We start from the raw sequence: 15,514 nt of genomic DNA, 5'->3' as shown, positions 1-15,514 counted from the left end.
CAACTTTCCGTTGCCGCGAGCCGCCGTGAGCCGCCATTCAAACTAGGGGCAACTTTCTGTTGCCTCCACCCCCCTTCAAACCAGGGGCAATTTTCCATTGCCTCCAATCCGAGGTTGCGCATCTCGAAGAGTAAGCTCCATGCTCGTCGAGCATTGACTGTTTGAAAAATAGTTTTTGAAAATTTTTACTGAGGTTGACTATTTTCTCGAAAACTATTCCATTTTCCAAAACTGGACCATTGTCTTGGACCCAAAAAGGGAAAACTTTCAGTGTTTGCTGCCTGACTTGCATGCTTTTCAAATCAAAAGTCGAACAAGTACGTTAATCCGACTCTCGTTTTGATCAAAACCGTTTTAGTAGAAAGCAAAAACGAAAAAATGGTTAAAATGATGAACTAGGGGCACAGTTGAGCCAGGCGTTCTGTCTTTCCCCCATCATCGACGTACTTGCCAGAAGAGCACTCTGCCCGCCAGAAGAAATAGCAGTGAGCTAACGGCATCGGGCGTGAACCCACACCTTTCTATCAATCACCCCGGGGAGGGATTGAAAAATGAGAGATATGAAGAATAGAGAGGTGTAAGTCGAGAGAAAAGTGAGGAAAAGGGTTTTGAGAGAAAATCCGAGCTTGAGAGTCGAGTGATGTGAGGATCACAAATCAGAAAAGGTGGGAAACAATACCCAGGTTGAACTGGCTCCTCGTGGTCCGAGGTCCCCCATCTTCGCTAACGCGTCTGTATGTCGTGTCTTTTGTTTTGTTTACCTCAACCTTTGTTTTAGGTCTTTTCCGAGCGTGTCTCGTTGTGTTTAGGTCGTGCACCTATATTTGAGTCCTCCCCGCTGTGTTCAGTTGTAGGCTCGATATCCTGGTTTGAAAAACCCTCATTTGATTTCAAAAATCATTTATGCTCAGAATGTTGTGCCATTCTCTACATTTGAACATGTTTCGACTCCAACCGGTTCCATCTTTGAGGTCCGTCCTGTTAGATTGGGCTGTTTGTTTGAGAATTGCCGTGTGCAGAATGAATCGAATGCGGTGTTATGGGCTGTGTGCAGATTAATCCCCAGTAAAGCAAGGGCTGTGTGTCCAGAATCAGGCAGTGGGTTGCTTGGGTTATTTTGCTGTTGGCTGTTTAGTTATCTGGTTATTACAGTGCGAGTGTTCAATTTTCAGAGAACCAATCAATTCCATTTACATTGAGGTGTAACATGATGAGATGCGATGCAATGCATGAAATGTGTAAATGTAAACACTTTTTCAGATAAAAAGTCCGTTTCATTTCATTATCTTTTCAAATGTACAAGTTTTGGAAACAAAATCTGCCTGCGGTAGTACAAGGTAATCTATCTACCAACAAAAAGAAAAAGTACAAGAAAGAAAAGATAGCAAAAATCTGCATCTGTGTCAAGCACTCCGAAGGGCCGTCAGTCCGTCCTGGTCCTCTTCCTGGACGAGGGTCCAAGAGCATCATCAGCGTCGTCGTCAGAGCCCGAGCTAGAATCGCCTCCGGTCTCCTCCTCCGATGACCCTCCCTCCGCCTCTGACTCCTCGTCGTCGTCATCGTCCGGGACTGGAGCTCGCGAGCTACTCCCGACGTGAGTACGCCCTCCCCTGGTACGGGGAAATATCCGGCCCTCCTCATCTCTCCCCCGGGCAGGGACAGCAGGTCTAGCTGGAGCACCTCCCGCCATGGGAATCTGAAAAGGAGGTTGAGAAGTACATGAAAAGGAAATGCATCAGTGTACTGTAGACAGTTTATCAGTGCAGAATGCAATGCAGAGTACAGTGTATGAATGCCGTGAGCAGTTTAACAGTGCAGAATGCAGTGTATAAGTGCAGTATGAGAATGCCGTGAGCAGTTTATCAGTGTAGGGTACAGTGCAGAATGCAGTGTATGCAGTGTGTCAGATGCTGTGAGATCAGTGTATCAGGTGTTGTGCCGTGCATCAGATTATGCGAATCAGTGTATGGATGGTTTCAGGCCAGTGTCAGAAGGACATACCGGTATGCTATAGACGGCTAGGAGGTCAAATGTCCGCTGGAGCATCCCCATCATCGAGGCATTCATCGCCAACGACTGACGGGTGTACTCAGAAGAGGCCTGCAAAAGTATCAGATGCATCAATATTCTGTGGAATATCAAGTAAACTGAATTGAATGACTATACAAAAATGCAGTGATACATACCGGTGGTAAGTCGGGGACGTCAATGAACTCGTGACCAGCCGGTGGAGGGGCGAAGGGGATCTGATAGGTCGACCCACCCTGCCCCTGGAAAGTCAGTACAGCAGGCAGGGCAGGCCAGCCAGCTCCTCGTCCTCCCCGCACTTCGCCCCTACCACGGACCCGGGCCCTCCTCGAAGATCCAGCCCCTGCTCCCGCTCCGGCCCCAGCCGCCGATGCTACAGGCCTGGCTCCCTCTGCTCGACGACCACTCAGGGGGCGCATCAGGTACGTCCGCACGTACTCCTGATAGTCGCCGGTGCCTCGGAAGTCGACCTCCTCCCAGCCGATGGAGTAATCATCCAGCTGCTCAGTGGTCAGCCCCTCGGTCTCCCTCATCTCTGCAGGAGGGTGAGCCGGGACTATCTGCTCAGGTAACCCGCGGGTCTGGCGTAGAAAATGCTCCCCCAGGTACCAAGCCCGACAGACCGGGCCCTCAAGCAAAATTCGGAAACGCGAGGTCTCCTCAGCACCAGGGAATCGACCTCGCATCGCCGACGGCAAGGAAGCCCATGGCCGCCATGTGATCTGAAAGTGACGCACAGTTTGTTATCTACTGTTATTGAAACATGCAGTGGGAAAGCGAAGCTAAATGAACTGAAAGTAAAGCATACCTCGGCCGGGGTGATGGTGTCAAAATATCGGCAGAAGAAGCCGAATGTCTCCCGTGGTCGCCGGGTGCATCTCCCGTCGAAGCGACTCGAGAACGGGACAGCCGGAGGAGGCTCCGCGACTGGCATGGGTGCAAGCCTAGGAAAGTAGGCGTAAACCCACAACTGCAAAACAGATGTCAGTATGACCATCAGATAAAGCAGGATATACAGAATAAAGCAGAAATGGCAGAGCCGTGTTTTGTGAAGTGTATTGTGTACAGTGTACAGTGTGAACAGTGTACAGTCAGTGTAAAGCAGAATGTATGTGTGTGCCGTGTGTACAGTATACAGCAAGTATAGAGCAGACCACAGTGTGTGCAGTGTACAGAGTACAGAAAGTATGAGACAGAAATGAAAAAGCGGAGAAGAAATGTACCTCCCAAGCCCGCCAGTAGCCTCCAAGCAGCTGGCCGCTGCCACGAGAAGCCGAGCTCATATATCCGTACAGGGTAGCCAGAGCAGCGCCGCCCCAATCGTAGTGCAGAATATCCTGGACGTCCACCAGTGCGCTGAGAAGGCAGAGAGGCACGGTGTTCGCCCGGTCGGCGAAGATGGTAGTCCCGAACAAGAACATGAGGAAGCCGCGAGCATACCTCTCCTCGTCCTCTGGGGTCATCTGCACCTCCTCCAAAGCAGGCTGGACCCTGAACTGTGTCTCGAACCAGGAGTACCGCACGAAGCCCGGGCGAGCTAGTGGTGGGGCCTCCCCCAGTAAATGGACCTGAGCGGCGGTCCACTCATCCATGTCGGTGTCGAAGGGGATCGGATCACCCCCTACCCCGATGCCTGTGAGCATCGAGAAGTCATAAGGGGTCATCGTCATGTCCCCCGCAGCAGAGAAGTGGAAAGAATCGGTGGTGTCCCACCACCTCTCCGCCAAAGCAACAAGGAGAGGCCTGCAAGTGGACAACCTAGAGAGCCCTCGGCAGAAGGTGCCGAAGCCCGCTCGGTCCACGATGCGCTGGACCGCATCAGGGAGCTCATCATACCACTCCCGTGCACCAGTATTCCCATACCCGCGAATGGTATGGGAACCCTCCTGCAAACAGAAAATAACAATTGCAAGACAACATTCAAAATGCAATTTTGAAAGGACAGATATGGCATGTATGCAAGTTTGTCAGATTCAGGCAAATACCGGGTGCCGGTGTGCTTACAGTAAAATACGTGTGCTGTGTCAGCGTGTTTGGGTGTTTCAGAACAGATGTAGCATTGTGTGCAAATCTAACAGATTCAGATAAATACTGGATGCCAGTGTATGCAGTGAAATACAGTGTGTGCCGTGTGTTTGGGTGATTCAGGGCTAGTGCAGTGTGTGTGCATGTGTCACTCTCAAGCAGATATCAGTTGTATGTATGTTTACAGTCAACTACGGTCTATGGTGTATCAGATTTCAGCAGTTAAAGAGTACAACTAACTATGGCAGTTTTGTATCCTACATTGCGGAAAGTAAAGCAGAAAGAAGAGAGTTACCTCGGAAGTGCCGAATGAAAGGTGGGAGGTAGGCTCACGCAGCAGTAGCTCAGGCGCCGCGTACCTCTCAAAGCTCCGGAACTGACGCAGGCCGTCTGGGGGCAGAACGTGGATCGCCGGCCGGTAGGTCGCCAGGTCGAACGGGCGCTCGCTCAGTGGTAAGAGCTCGACCCCGGGATCCATCTCGTGGTCCGGGGGAGTCCCGCCACGTGGAATGTCGTCCGCCATGTAGAGAATGGTGTGAAAATGGCCCGGAAAAGGAAAACCGAGTCGGAATACGAAGAGTCAACCGGAAAGTCAACTCCCGAGAGGGTCGGAAATGGCCGGGAAGGCCGGAATGTGAAAGGGCACGGAAATGAAGAGGAAAGTGAGGGGAACAAACCCCGAAAAGGCTAGAACGCCAAACGAGGCACCGAAACGAGAATGTGATCGGTGGAAAACGTCCGAAACGCGAAGAGAAACGCGAATCCGACGACGAAACGGGCGTAGAACGCGAAGAAACGGAGAAACGGGGAAGAGCGAAACACTCTAGAGAGAGAGAACAAGGGTTTTCGGCGGTGGAGAAGTGAAGGAATAGGGCTTGAAGCCCTATTTTATAACACCCAAGGTGAAAAGTCAAAACTCCCCCGCACCAGCAACTGTTTGCCGGTCGGCAATGTTTTGTGCCGGCCGGCACTTTTTTGTGCCGATGGAATTGTTTTTGTGCCGATGGCCAGCCGGTGGCCTCATCTTTCGGCCGGTGGGGTTCCCACAGCCTTGTTTAGGCCATATGAGAAGTTCGTGGTCTTCATAGCTCAAGAAAGTGCAAGAAAGTGCATCTCCGACATTCAACCGGCCTCCGTTTTGACCGCGGGCCGTGTCTCCAGTGCGTGGCACTCGAATTCATGCAAGGTGTATCCTTTTTGTATCCTTTTTTAAATTCAAAAGTTGCCCCATGTGTGTTGCATGAGTTCATCACACTACTTCGGCGCATCACATCGCGCCGTCATGCGCCACATATTTGCATTGTTATGCACGTGTTACATGCGTCGCAACACGCACCCCTTTGCATTGTCGTGCACATTTCCTCATGCATCATCATTGCATTTCCATTCCATGCATTGTCATGCATTCCGGAATACGCGCGTTGTTGCGCATTTAAGCCCATTTACACTCCGTGTGGCATGCATGTCACACTTGGCATCGCACTGTTTTGTGCATTTCAAACCTCGCGCTGTTCTGCGCATCGCACTGTTTTGTGCATTTCAAACCTCGCGCTGTTCTGCGCATCGCACTGTTTTGTGCATTTCAAACCTCGCGTTGTTCTGCGCATCGCACTGTTTTGTGCATTTCAAACCTTGCGCTGCTCTGCGCATCGCAGTGTTTTGTGCATTTCAAACCTCGCGCTGCTCTGCGCATCGCACTATTTTGTGCATTTCAAAATTGTTCGCGCTGTTCTGCGCATCGCACTGTTTTGTGCATTTCAAATCGTCGCACTGTTTTGTGCATTGCATTCCGTCGCGCTGTTTTGCGCATCTCATTGCATTTTGCATTGTCATGCATGTTAATTACATTACCTGCGTAGACCGCATGTTTGTAATCATCTCTTTATTTGCGTAGACCGCATGTTTATTCTTTACTTGCGTAGACCGCATGTCATCTCTTTATTTGCGTAGACCGCATGTTAATTCTTTACTTGCGTAGACCGCATGTCAATTCTTTCCTTGCGTAGACCGCATGTCAATTCTTTATTTGCGTAGACCGCATGTCATCTCTTTATTTGCATAGACCGCATGTTAATTCTTTACTTGCGTAGACCGCATGTCAATTCTTTCCTTGCATAGACCGCATGTCATCTCTTTATTTGCGTAGACCGCATGTTAATTCTTTACTTGCGTAGACCGCATATCATTTCTTTACTTGCGTAGACCGCATGTTAATTACATTACCTGCGTAGACCGCATGTTTGTAATCATTTCATTACCCGCGTAGACCGCATGTTTTGATTGCGTAGACCGCATTGTTAATTTCATTACCTGCGTAGACCGCATGTTTTGATTGCGTAGACCGCATGATTTATCAATTTCAATGCCTGCGTAGACCGCATGTTTTGATTGCGTAGACCGCATGTTTAATTTCAATACCTGCGTAGACCGCATGTTTTGATTGCGTAGACCGCATTGTTATTTTCATTACTTGCGTAGACCGCATGTCTTGATTGCGTAGACCGCACGTTAAATTTCATTACTTGCGTAGACCGCATGTTTTGATTGCGTAGACCGCATGATTTATTAATTTCATTACCTGCGTAGACCGCATGTTTTGACTGCGTAGACCGCATGTTTTGATTGCGTAGACCGCATTGTTAATTTCATTACCTGCGTAGACCGCATGTTTTGATTGCGTAGACCGCATGATTTATCAATTTCAATACCTGCGTAGACCGCATGTTTTGATTGCGTAGACCGCATGATTTATCGATTTCATTACCTGCGTAGACCGCATGTTTTGACTGCGTAGACCGCATGCTTATTCAAATCTCATTACCTGCGTAAACCGCATGTCTTGATTGCGTAGACCGCATTATCAATTTCATTACCTGCGTAGATCGCATGTTTTGATTGCGTAGACCGCATGTTTGTTAAACTTCATTATCTGCGTAGATCGCATGCTTATGATCAATTTTGTTGCCTGCGTAGACCGCATGCTCCACTTACATGTTTGTATTTTCACAGCATTGTTATGCCCCCCACTTGCTTTGCGCTGTCACGCATTTCGAGTATGCTATTGTGCATGTTGCTAACAATATTGTACCTGTTAAGTTTGTTTTCTTTGCAGGCACGATATTGTATGTACGGTTCATTTGAGGCTGGTGCAACCAGACGAGCCGCACAGGTATTATATCTCCCGAGTGAGACGTATTGAGAATTCCATAATTCTCTTACATCCTTTCTGCATTGTAGTGTAGTTTGGTATGCTAGCTTAAAACTGTCGCATGTTTGCTTCATTACAGCTTTCTTTGCATGATCATAAGTTATGCTCGGCTTCGTGCATTGTCTTGCATTTTTCCCTTGCCTCCGGGCGCATACCTTATTTGTCTTGTATGTTTGTCTGAGTCTTCGGCCTTGTCAAAAATGGGTCGTCTTTGGGCTTTGACATTCACTCCCGTCATTGTTATGACTTTCGAGTTCTGTCAAAGAGGGGCAACTGTAGACACCCCATTTTTGACCGTCCTCAAGACTTGGACGTCACCGTTTGAACACTCGGTGATTATCCATGTTTGTGTTCGTTTGGAGTTCCCGGAGGTCTCAGCTCGCGCGCCTTGCCTCAGGATCCTCGAACTTGACCGTTTAGTGTCTGGTTTTGCACCAAACACTTGCATCTTACCTTTGAGAGGCAGGGTGGGGCTTGTAGACCATCCCCACCCACCACCGGCAGTGGCTAGATGCCACCGGCTGGTTTTTACTGCCACCGGCAATATAGTTTGCCGGCCGGCACTCTTTGTTGCCGGTCAACACTATTTGTTGCCGACCAGCACTCCTTTTGGCCAAGATGGCATTTTTGGCCGGCCGATTGCTGTTCATCTGCTTTTGCAGATATTTTTAGACAGCTGTATTGCTTTTGCTCCCCTCCATACACGTGTATGGAGGGATCTCCCTCTTGCAAAGCTTGTCTTGTAAGCTTTACAAGAGGCATATAGAGAGGAGCCCTCTCTAAGGCAAGAAGGGCTTTTTTAGACATTTTTTAGAGAGAAAAATACAGACCAAGCTCTGGTTTTTTTCTAGGGTTAGGGTTAGATATACACTCTCTATCCCTCTTTCCCTCTTATTTGTACACTAGGTGTTTTGTGTCTCACTATTGCACACAAACACCTAGTGTTTCACCTTCCTCTTGGAGCTGAGGTTCTAAAGGCTTGTTCTTGAGTTTCTTGACTGGTTTGGAGCCAAAGGAGGCCATTGGAGCACCATTGTTGAAGAGGACTACAAGGGTAAGAAACTAGTCCTTTTTTCCCCCATTTTTGCATTGATTTTCCACCTGTCTTAGAGCTATTTTTGTGATTATTGTATAACATAAAAAAGTTCTGTTTTTAAGCCCTCTTTATTGTTTATTAAGAGTGTTTTGTTGTTTGAGGGTTGTTGACCACCCTTAGGCCTCAAAAGGCCTCATTTTGAGCCATTTTGTATTAGCTCCGGGATTTTGGTGTTGAGGTCTCTTCACCACTGAAATCTTGAGGGATTTCAGTGGTGAAGATGATTCTTTGAAGTCCCAAGAAGGAGAGGGCCACCCCCTCTCCTTGTTGTCCTTGAAAAGGGCATATTTTGGCCTCTAAAGGAAGCCTATGCTTGAGTGTGTGTTGAGCATGTTTGGTTTGTTTTTCATGCTTATATATCCATAATATAACATGATTTCAAGTTGGTTTTGGAACTCCATGCATGTTTAGCATAGTTGCCTTGTAATGCCTTGTTTATGCCTTAATGTGCCTTAGGTTGTTAGCCTTTGTTGGAGCATATTTTAGGCTTAGTCTTGTGAAGATTATGTGCTTATTTTGCCATGTTCTAGGTCTGTCCATAGTCGTTTGGGTTGATCTTTGCATGCTTGACATAGCTCTTTTGTATTTGGGCTTGTTGGCCTTGAGTATGTGCATGTGTAGCATAGCATCTTTGCATTGTTTTGGTGATTTGGGATCATTCTATATGCCATTTCAGTCCCATTTCCATGCTTGTATGATTACCTTGCATGCCTCTTTAATGCTTTGAAAGCATGTGTTGCAATGCTCCATGTTTTGGCCATGGTGCATGCCTTTGTATTTGGGCCATTTAGATGCCATCTAAAGAGCCCTTTAGCCTTGATTTAACGTGCTATAAACCTGTCTTTGGTTGCTTAATGCATGCCTTGTTTGGTCTTGTTAAGTATAGCTCAATGCCACTTTGGTTTACTTTGAACACCTAGGCCATTTGTTGCATGCTTGACTTGATTTGTTGCTTGGTTTGGCACCATGTATTAGCATGATTTCAAAGCTTATAATGCATGCTAATTGTTCATGTTTGTCCCTTTCAAGTGTACTTGAATGTTGATTGATTTGTGCTTAAGTGTTGGTCCTTATGTGCACGTGTGTGTGTATGCCATTTAGCCCTCACTTTTTAGCACTTTGGCCACTGTTTTAGGCCTTATTAGAGCTGCCTAATTCATGTATAAGACCATCTTAGCATTAGTTTGCATTGCCATATGTATGCTTGTATGCTTGCATAAGTGCTTTGCCATGCCATGTTGCATCCTTAGCTTGTATGCCTAGGTTGCATTGCATCTTGCATGCATTCCTTGTCCCTTGACTTGGGTGATAGGGATTGGGAGTTTTGTTTGATTGGTATGCATGCATTTGAAATCAAAGATTGCATACTTGGTTCTTTGGGCCATCATGCATGGAAATGCGTGATTGGTGGTCCGAGAACCGAGGCACATGTCCCTTTGAGTCATTACAATGATAAGGGACATGGTTGGTGCATACATGCCTTGAATTGTGTTGCCATGCTTTGCCTTGCCCTCTGTTGCTGCCAGTTGCAGGTTCTGCAGGCTTTCTCTGCCGACCGGCAGTGTAAGGTGCCGGCCGGCAATCTTTTTCTGCCGACAGCTTCAATTTTGTGCCGATGGACACATGCCAGTGCCGGTGATGATTCCACTCAGCCGGTGGTACTCCCCAGTACCTAGGGATGCAACCCTGAGGTTTTGACAGCCTCCAGAGGAGGAAAGGAAGGAAAACAGAGACAGCCCATGCATGGTGGCGCGCTTCCCGAGGCATTTTCCTGCTTTAATTAATTTATTTAATTTGTTAATTAAATTAGTTAATTTGTAATATTAATTAGCTTGCGTAGTTAATTAATTTGTAATATTTATTCGGTCCCTCCGAGCGAGGGCAAATTTGTAATAAGTGTGTGTGGGTGGTGTGTATGTCTTCCAACCCCACTTCTTTCTTCCCTTTTATTTACCTGCTTACGGTGGTAGATTAGGGCATGTTTAATTTAGCATACCTTATGCTACGCATGTGTGCATCCATGCATTTGTATTACATGCATTAGGCTCGGTACATCACGCTAATTGCATTCGTACTTCAAATCAAAAATTGAATATGTGATAATTGTGCATTTTCACATGACATGTCTAGGATTAGCCGAGCCTATCTTAGCAACATTTTGTATGCGATGCATTAGGCACTTCCCATGGACTTGGATCATGCATGTTTGCTAACAAGTTCTTTGTTTTGGCACGGAGTACTATGTAAGTATTTCCGCTTTAGCATATCACATGAGTGTGAATATTGCCATGACAGCATGCTTAACATATGGCTAGATGCTTATGTGTTAAACTGTTTTGAATGCCTGTGGGTGAAGGTTGGGTTGTTTGAGTTGGAAAAACTCGTTGAAATCCGTATTTTACCCTACTTGCGAGTAGCAAATTCCAAAGCATTTTCAAACCGAACGGATATGCAATGTTTATTTCCAAATTAGGCAACCTAGTCTATACTTGTTTGCTGTGCGCATAACATAGTAATTCTAGGCTAATAATTGGTTTTAGAACACGTAAAGTTTTCAAAAACGGATATCACGGTTAGTAGAGGCCGGTCTTCGGACCGGGCGAAAGGGGGTGCTCATAGCTGACCTTCCCCGATCGTACCCAAGCTCCCGAGCCGAGACAACTCCGGTGATGACGGACATGTGGCCTTCGGCACCGAGTCAGGGTTTCCTAAATTCCCCATTTAAAAAATATTTAGGTGGCGACTCTGTATCTGGCAAAGCAGTCCATGTTTGGCACTACTTTTTCAAAAATCTGTTTCTCAAAACGATTTGCCAGATTTGGACTCTTTGGTTCAGATTAAGAACCGTGACACAAATCGAGAGTCCGAACAGTAGCAGCGAGGTCCCCCCCCCCCCGCGGGCGTTGTTACAGAGACACTTGCCGAAGTGGTCTACCGATGCGAGAATCGCGGCTTTAAGCATGGTTGGCTTGCGGCTCTTCAGGCCGCGAAGGCTCTCCGAGCGAAGGGTGTCGATTTCAACTTATATGACCTGGATCATCGTGATCGTTTACCCTTTTCCGCCTTTGAAGTTGAAAAGAGCGATGATGAGGGAGACGCCGAATAAAAATATTCGTTATAAATGTTAAAATGCGGATCGCGTCTAAGATTATGTAATTATTGGTTGGTCGAATAAAAAAGTATTTTATTTTTAATGTTTTGTTATAAGTTTTGTTCGGCACACGCATGCTTGCATGCGTTTTATTATATAAATGTTTAAATAAACGTATTCCAGACGATTGAATGGACATTGTTCGGCTTGATTTAATCGACATCATTGTGTTATCGGCCCAAAGACGTCATTCGCCGATGGGGCTCCGAATTCGGAGACTTGAATTGGCTAATTGTGATATCCACGAAGGGTGCTCCGAATCCAGAGGCTTTATCGGCCCAAAGACGTCATTCGCCGATGGGGCTCTGAATCCGGAGACTTGAATTGGCCAATCGTGATATCCACGAAGAGCGCTCCGAATTCGGAGGCTTTATCGGCCCAAAGACATCATTCGCCAATAGGGCTCCGAATCCGGATACTTGAATTGGCCAATTGTGATATCCACGAAGGGCGCTCCGAATCCGGAGGCTTTATCGGCCAAAAGACGTCATTCGCCGATGGGGCTCCGAATCCGGAGACTTGCATTGGCCGATCGTGATATCCACGAAGGGCGCTCTGAATCCGGAGGCTTTATCGGCCCAAAGACGTCATTCACCGATGGGGCTCCAAATCCAGAGAGTTGCATTGGCCGATCGTGATATCCACAAAGGGCGCTTCGAATCCGGAGGCTTTATCGGCCAATCGTGATATCCACAAAGGGCGCTCCGAATCCAGAGACTTGAATTGGCCAATCGTGATATCCACGAAGGGCGCTCCGAATTCGGAGGTTTTATCGGCCCAAAGACGTCATTCGCCGATGGGGCTTCGAATTCGGAGACTTGAATTGGCCGATCGTGATATCCACGAAGGGCGCTCCGAATCCAGAGGCTTTACCCGCCCAAAGACATCATTCGCCGATGGGGCTCCGAATCCGGAAACTTGAATTGGCCAACTGTGATATCCACAATGGGCGCTCCGAATTCGGAGGCTGTATCAGCCCAAAGACATCATTCGCCGATGGGGCTCCGAATCCAGAGACTTGAATTGGCCAATCGTGATATCCACGAAGGGCGCTCTGAATCTGGAGGCTTTATCGGCCAAAAGACGTCATTCGCCGATGGGGCTCCGAATCTGGAGACTTGAATTGGCCAATCGTGATATCCACGAAGGGCGCTCCGAATCCAAAGGCTTTATCAGCCAATCGTGATATCCACGAAGGGCGCTCTGAATCTGAAGACTTGAATTGGCCAATCGTGATGTCCACGAAGGGCGCTCTGAATCCGAAGGCTTTCTCGACACATCTTTGAACTAGATTCTGTAGTAGGTGAATGGGAATCTTTGTATTACAGAAAAAGAGATGTACATAGCAAACAGTTCTGAACAAGCATCATGTCCCACAAGTCGGGTTAATGATAAAATTTGCGTAAATGCGTGGAATTCCAGGGCCGCGGCAGACTCCTTCCTGACATGTCTTTGAGCCGATATGCCCCTACTCCGGCGATTGAATCAATCTGGTAGGGGCCGTCCTAGTTAGGACCCAATTTTCCATCGGCCGGTTTTCTGTCAACTGGAAGCACCTTCTTCAGGACCAATTCTCCTGGTGAGTAGTGACGCAGCTGATTACGTTGATTATACAACTTTGCCAACTGCTGTTGGTACCGTGCCATGGACGCAAGGGCTCGGTCTCTTCGTTCTTCAATTAAAATCAAATCCAAAGCCAGCATCATGTCTTTTCGGCCCGTATAAAAAATGTGCGACTTGAGTGTCGGGTGGCTGATCTCCAGGGGTAAGATTGCCTGGGTTCCAAAGCATAGGGCAAACGGCGTTTCTCCAGTCGATCTTCTCGGTGTAGTTCGATGAGCCCACAGTACACTCGGCAATTCTTCGACCCATTTTCCTTTGGCTTTTTCCAGCCTCTTCTTGATGCCGTCCAAGATGGATTTATTAGAGGCTTCAGCCTAGCCATTACTTTGGGGGTAAGCCGGCGTAGAAAAGTAAGGTCGAATACCATATTTGCTGCACAGCTCTCGGTATACGCCACAATCAAACTGGGTGTCGTTGTCTGAGATAAGAGCTCTGGGAATGCCGAATCGTGTTATGATGTTCCTCCACACAAAGTGCTTAACGTCAGCATCTCGGATGTGTGTTAATGCCTCCGCTTCGACCCATTTCGTGAAGTAATCTGTTGTGACGATCAGGTATCGCTTGTTCCTTGGGGCCCTCGGCAATGGTCCTACGATGTAAAGCCCCCATTGGGCGAACGGCCAAGGACTGGTGATAGAGTTTAACTTTTCAGCAGGTAGATGGTTTAACGGAGAGAATTTCTAGCACTGTTCACACTTTTTTGCATAACACTCGGCGTCCGCTCTCATTGTCGGCCAATAATATCCCTGCGTTATAGCTCAATGGGCCAAAATGCGTCCGCCAGAATGGGCCCCACAACTGCCTTCGTGTATCTCAGTCAGAAGCTTTTCGACTTTGTCCGGGTGCACACATTCCAAAAATGGGCCGGAGAGTGACTTGCGGATCCAGGTAGTATCGCATGGCTTTGTTTCGCAGCTTGTGTGCTTCTTTCTTGTCCTCTGGGAGCTGTTCAGAAGATAGGAATGCAACAATGGGATCCATCCAACTTGGTGCAGATTCGACAACATTGATTTGGACTTCCTCCAGAGGGCCAATGCTTGGCTCTGGAATGAATCCTACTTCGATGGTCCGTTTAACCTCTGAGTTGATTGCGGAGGCTAGGCAAGCCAAGGCATCTGCATGGGTGTTTTGATCACGTGTTATCTGGTTCAACTCATGATGGTCAAATTTTGCCAACAGGGAATTGGCCGTTTTCATGTAGGCCGCCATACGGTCGTTTCTTGCCGCGTATTCCCCCTTTAGCTGATTGATCAGCAGTTTTGAGTCGCAACATACAAGCAGACGACGAGCACCCAGAATATGCACGTTCCGCAAACTGGTTAAAAGGGCTTCATATTCGGCTTCGTTATTTGATGCTTCGAAGCCGAGCTTGACGGCCTGCTCAATTATTGCGCCGTCGGGGGTCATGATTACAACTCCAGCTCTGCTGCCCCGTTGATTGGACGATCCATCACAATACAACTACCAGATGTCCCCAACATAAATCCTCTAGTTCGGCTTTGGTCGAATTTCATCTGACTTGGAGTTAGTGACATCAAATTTGAAGTCGGCAAGGCCCCCAGTGAATTCGGCGACGAAGTCGGCAAGCACCTGTCCCTTGATTGAGGTTCTAGGTAGAAATTGACTATTGTACTGACCAAGTTCCAGAGCCCACTTTGAAACATGTCCAGATGCTTCCACACTGCGTAGTACTGATCGGAGGGGATAATCTGTCAGCACCCCAATGCTATGCCCCTGGAAGTAATGCATGAGCTTCCTTGCCGCCATAACTAGGGCTAGGATGAGCTTTTCCAGCGGAAGGTAGCGTGTTTCTGTAACAACCCAGATTTTAATTATTCTGTAGAATTTATACTAATATTATTTAATCTCAGTTCGGAAAACATATAATTTATTATATATTATTATGTGTAATTTTGTAAAATAATATAATTAGTATAAGTTTAGGGGTCAAAATATAAATAATAATAATATAGATGATAATAATAATAATAATAATAATAATAATAATAATAATAATAATAATAATAATGGGTGTGGTAGTAAAATAAATAATTTATTTTCCGTTGGTATATAATAAAGTGTAATTTAATTAGAAATTAATTAATTTATATAATTATATTAAAATATTGGGTCAAAAGGTAATTATCTTAAATATCTATTAAGGATAAGAATGAATCTATATAATTATGAATTAAATCTGAGTGAAAGTGACGTGTCGCCACGTGTTGGCGAGAGAATGGCTTCTCCTCCCTATATAAGGAGAAGCGGGTTCACCTATGTGAAGAAAGGAAAAGAAATGAAGAAAAGAAAGAAAGAAAAAGAAAGAAGAAAGAAGAAAGAAAAGAAAAGAGAGAGAAGGAAAGGAAAGAAAGAAAAGAGAGGA

This window comes from Camellia sinensis, chromosome 3 (genome assembly GCF_055761805.1).
Source record: "Camellia sinensis isolate YWXY chromosome 3, ASM5576180v1, whole genome shotgun sequence".
Taxonomy (NCBI): domain Eukaryota; kingdom Viridiplantae; phylum Streptophyta; class Magnoliopsida; order Ericales; family Theaceae; genus Camellia; species Camellia sinensis.
Note: the sequence above shows the minus strand (reverse complement) of the source record.